Here is a 6,211-nt window from a genome sequence, read left to right on the forward strand (position 1 = left end):
GACAGATTTCCCCCCTGCATCAGAGTCTTTCATGTGAGTCTCTGCTCTTACAGTTTCTGCTGTGTCTATGTGTTTGTGTGTGTGTGTGTGTTGTGTAAATATAAATAGAAGGAAGTGGATAGGAGTTTTTAGCAGAGACTATTAAAAATATTATATAGATATGAACTGAAAGGAACATCTCAGATAATTGGAATAATCTACTCTACTGTATTTGACATAATGCAGGTCTTATAAATATAAATAAATGAGCTTAAATAAATGAATGGGCTTATTTAGCAGACCATATTTGTGGTATAAATCCATAAACATGGCTGAATCAAAAAAAAAAAAATTCTAATAGATATCATTTAGCTTACACAGTCATACATCTGGATTTCTGTGCAGCTGCTTTGTGACTTTGTAGATAAACAGTAATTGTATATATTGAATAAACAGTTAACACTGTTGCCTTCTCACAGCTCCAGCATCCCTGCTGCAATCCTGACCTTGTGTTAAGTGGAGTCTCAAAATGTCTACACTGAACTAATCAGCCCCAGCATGGAACATGTCTCACTTACCCTCAACTGTGTCTCATTACCCTCAACTGTGTCTCATTACCCTCAACTGTGTCTCATTTCAATAATTAGCAGCACTATATAAGCTCCTTTTGTGCATCTTATTGTCCAGCTTTTCTTATGTTTGTATGTTGAGGTGTATTCTTCATGTTTTTCCTTCTCTCCTCTGTTCAGCTTCAAATTTCTTGGGGTTTTTTTGGTTATTTGTACAAATCCCTGACACACACCTTCTGCCTGTGTCTGTGTGGGATGGAGGGAATTTTATTATGTGTCACATTACACATCTGTAACATTAAGCCTCTTACTGCTATGGATACTGCTATGGATGTTCCTGTAGCCATTTATACTCATTTATATGCAGCATTTAATTACAAACTTCCATACCTCACCACAAGCTATATCAAATGTATGTAGACATTTCTACTAAATCATAATTTGAGCTCTGTAGTTCTTGTTTTGGGAAACCATATTATTATTTTAGCATGACAGTCTATCTGTCAAGCATTCTCCTCCGACATTACCAGTGTTTTGTGTTCGGTGTGACCTAAGCTTTTGTCACTGAATGGATGCAGATATATTCAGCCATGTTGCATAACCTCACGGAAAGCTTTCCCAGAATAATGGAGGCTGTTGCGACAGCAAAGTAAGGCCAAACTCCATATTAATGCACATAAGCAGCACATATGGATGTTATATTCAGGTAAACAAATCTTTACAATAAATTAACAATGTTGAAATGAGAAATAATACTGGGAACAGAGATGAGTAGAGGTTTGTAACAAAGATGTTATGAAGAAAATGGTAAACAGAATAGGGGGCTTTTTGTACATGCTGATAAGGGTTTTGCTGACACAACATCCTGTTTATCATATCATATCCTGTTAGCATATCGCTTATTACAGGGGTATTCAGTCTTATCTAGAAAGAGCTGCATACCTTCAATCTAACCAAGTAGAAGCCATATCTGATTTCACTTCTTTAATCGGTTCATCTAAGCCCCCGATCAGCTATGAAACATGTCTCCAGGTGGGTTGTAATGGAAACGTGCAACTACGTGAGCCCTTTCAGTAAAAGATGGAAGATAATATAATATTATAATTCTTCTTTAGCAGAGTAAAGACATTTTCCATAACAGGCCAATGTTGACTGCACCAACGTTATAGCATAATTGTACATTTATTATTACATAAAATAAATTAACAATGCAAATGGATGTTTTCACCTCTAAAGGACACGTATATCAGTCATAAGATTCAAAATTCATTGCATAAACATGTATGACTTTCTTCAGGATATTTTTTCACTTTATAGAAATACAGCATGGTCATCTTTTCATCACAAACTCAAATTAACAAAATAATTATAATAAAGGATAATAAACCTAACGAGTTTAACAAATATTAAAGCTTAAAGAGCACTGGACGGTAAAAATTTCAGATTTTATTTATTTGTTTAGTTTACATTTCACTGTCACTTCAAACTTCACTGTACTCTGCTAGACATGATATACGTAGTAGAAATAGTTCGCCCTCTGCAGGAGGTACACTGAGCAATCTGTGAGAGGCTACTCATGTTATTTATTGAGCTAGTGTGTGGTTTGGGACGCAGCCTCAAAGAGGTCAGAATTGAGTTTCACAAAAGCATAACAGAATAAACACCATGATTATTTTCCATACATGAGAGATATAGTTTGTGACTTTTTTTTTAATGTAGGTACCTTATTGGTACATTGCAAAAACTAAAGTCCTGTGATACAAGGGAAATAAGAATTATTTTAGAATTATATATAGAATTATATATATTGGTCAAATGTATTTTTAAATACATTAAATGTGTTATACTGAATGCTGTCAGACACAGTGTATAAGAATGATAAGTATATTCATGTAGTTATCTAATCATCCAACCAGTCTGGTCATTCTGATCTCTCTCATTAACACAGTGTTTTAGCCTGAAGATCCTCTGCTCCCAGGAGCAGCATTCTGTATAAACTCCAGAGACTGTGTGTGAAAATTCCAGTTTCTGAAATACTCAGCCTATTTTTCCACATCCTATTTGCCTATACTAACCAGTCTATTTGCCTATACTAACCAGCCTATTTGCCTATACTAACCAGCCTATTTTTCCACATCCTATTTGCCTATACTAACCAGTCTATTTGCCTATACTAACCAGTCTATTTGCCTATACTAACCAGCCTATTTGCCTATACTAACCAGCCTATTTGCCTATACTAACCAGCCTGTTTGCCTATACTAACCAGACTATTTTTCCACATCCTATTTGCCTATACTAACCAGTCTATTTGCCTATACTAACCAGTCTATTTGCTTATACTAACCAGCCTATTTGCTTATACTAACCAGCCTATTTGCCTATACTAACCAGCCTGTTTGCCTATACTTACCAGCCTATTTTTCCACATCCTATTTGCCTATACTAACCAGTCTATTTGCCTATACTAACCAGTCTATTTGCTTATACTAACCAGCCTATTTGCTTATACTAACCAGCCTATTTGCCTATACTAACCAGCCTATTTGCCTATACTAACCAGCCTGTTTGCCTATACTAACCAGTCTATTTTTCCATATCCTATTTGCCTATACTAACCAGTCTATTTGCCTATACTAACCAGTCTATTTGCTTATACTAACCAGCCTATTTGCTTATACTAACCAGCCTATTTGCCTATACTAACCAGCCTATTTGCCTATACTAACCAGCCTGTTTGCCTATACTAACCAGCCTATTTTTCCACATCCTATTTGCCTATACTAACCAGTCTATTTGCCTATACTAACCAGTCTATTTGCTTATACTAACCAGCCTATTTGCTTATACTAACCAGCCTATTTGCCTATACTAACCAGCCTGTTTGCCTATACTAACCAGTCTATTTTTCCATATCCTATTTGCCTATACTAACCAGTCTATTTGCCTATACTAACCAGTCTATTTGCTTATACTAACCAGCCTATTTGCTTATACTAACCAGCCTATTTGCCTATACTAACCAGCCTATTTGCCTATACTAACCAGCCTGTTTGCCTATACTAACCAGTCTATTTGCCTATACTAACCAGCCTATTTGCCTATACTAACCAGCCTGTTTGCCTATACTAACCAGTCTATTTTTCCATATCCTATTTGCCTATACTAACCAGTCTATTTGCTTATACTAACCAGTCTATTTGCTTATACTAACCAGCCTATTTGCTTATACTAACCAGCCTGTTTGCCTATACTAACCAGTCTATTTTTCCATATCCTATTTGCCTATACTAACCAGTCTATTTGCTTATACTAACCAGCCTATTTGCTTATACTAACCAGCCTATTTGCCTATACTAACCAGCCTATTTGCCTATACTAACCAGCCTGTTTGCCTATACTAACCAGTCTATTTTTCCATATCCTATTTGCCTATACTAACCAGTCTATTTGCCTATACTAACCAGTCTGTTTGCCTATACTAACCAGTCTGTTTGCCTATACTAACCAGTCTATTTGCCTATACTAACCAGCCTGTTTGCCTATACTAACCAGTCTATTTGCCTATACTAACCAGTCTATTTGCCTATACTAACCAGTCTTTTTGCCAATACTAACCAGACTGTTTGCCTATACTAACCTGTCTATTTGCCTATACTAACCAGTCTATTTGCCTATACTAACCAGTCTGTTTGCTTATACTAACCAGTCTGTTTGCCTATACTAACCAGTCTATTTGCCTATACTAACCAGCCTGTTTGCCTATACTAACCAGTCTATTTGCCTATACTAACCAGTCTATTTGCCTATACTAACCAGTCTATTTGCTTATACTAACCAGCCTGTTTGCCTATACTAACCAGTCTATTTGCCTATACTAACCAGTCTATTTGCCTATACTAACCAGTCTGTTTGCTTATACTAACCAGTCTATTTGCCTATACTAACCAGTCTGTTTGCTTATACTAACCAGTCTATTTGCCTATACTAACCAGTCTGTTTGCCTATACTAACCAGTCTATTTGCCTATACTAACCAGTCTGTTTGCCTATACTAACCAGTCTATTTGCTTATACTAACCAGTCTATTTGCTTATACTAACCAGTCTGTTTGCTTATACTAACCAGTCTATTTGCCTATACTAACCAGCCTATTTGCTTATACTAACCAGTCTGTTTGCTTATACTAACCAGCCTATTTGCCTATACTAACCAGTCTGTTTGCTTATACTAACCAGCCTATTTGCCTATACTAACCAGTCTATTTGCTTATACTAACCAGCCTGTTTGCCTATACTAACCAGCCTGTTTGCCTATACTAACCAGTCTGTTTGCTTATACTAACCAGTCTATTTGCCTATACTAACCAGTCTATTTGCTTATACTAACCAGTCTGTTTGCTTATACTAACCAGTCTATTTGCCTATACTAACCAGTCTGTTTGCCTATACTAACCAGTCTGTTTGCTTATACTAACCAGTCTATTTGCCTATACTAACCAGTCTGTTTGCCTATACTAACCAGTCTATTTGCCTATACTAACCAGTCTGTTTGCCTATACTAACCAGTCTATTTGCTTATACTAACCAGTCTATTTGCTTATACTAACCAGTCTGTTTGCTTATACTAACCAGTCTATTTGCCTATACTAACCAGCCTATTTGCTTATACTAACCAGCCTATTTGCGAGCCTATTTGCCTATACCAGGGGTAGGCAAGTTCGGTCCTAGAGAGCCGCAGTCCTGCAGATTTCAGCTCCAGCCCTTAAAAAAACTCACCTGCCTGTAGCCTTAGTAATCCAGAAGACCTTGATTAGCTTGTTCAGGTGTTTGATTAGGGTTGGAGCTGAACTCTGCAGGACTGTAGCTCTCTAGGACCGAACTTGCCTACCCCTGGCCTATACTAACCACCATGCCACAATCAGTCACAGAGATCACACTTTTCCGCATTCTGATGTTTGATGTGAACTTTAACAGAAGCATTTGACCTGTATCTACACGATTTATGCATTGTGTTGGTGCCACATGATGGCTGCATAAATGAGTAGGTTCCTGATAAAGTGGATGGTTAGTGTATAGCTATAGTACACAGCATTGTGTGCATCATGGCAGCATTATGCACAGTAAGGTCTTGTATTTGCCATCAAACCGTTACTCAATTCAATTCAATTCAGCATTTATCCCTAAACTAATTTAAAGTAAAAATGATGTATTCAAAGCTTTCATTCACTTTTAATGACATCATCCAAGGAAGACACAAGATGGCGCTGTGAGCACACAGAGAATTAAGCTCAATTAGAAACATTAGAAAAAATAGTTTAAGCTGGCCCTGCCTATTAAAGTCTGGGTAAACATCACAACAAAATGTTTTCCAAATTACGAAGAGGAAACTTCCATTACAGTAGGCCCCAAATTGTACAAGCTTATTTTAATATCGCTTTAAATGGTGTTTATGGGCGGTGTTTATGCAAATATGACGTAATACGCTTTTAGCAATTGTTGGTTAGTAAATTGCATATGCAAATTAGCTGTAATAGATGTAAAAAAAAAAGAAAAGAAAAAAAAGAAAAGAAAAGAAAGAAACGCTTGAGGGCGGTACTTATGTAAATACATATGCATGTAGTCTGCTGTGGGTGGGGTTTATGCAAATGCATTCTTCCCAATA

Source organism: Hemibagrus wyckioides, linkage group LG11 (assembly GCF_019097595.1).
Source record: "Hemibagrus wyckioides isolate EC202008001 linkage group LG11, SWU_Hwy_1.0, whole genome shotgun sequence".
Classification (NCBI taxonomy): Eukaryota; Metazoa; Chordata; class Actinopteri; order Siluriformes; family Bagridae; genus Hemibagrus; species Hemibagrus wyckioides.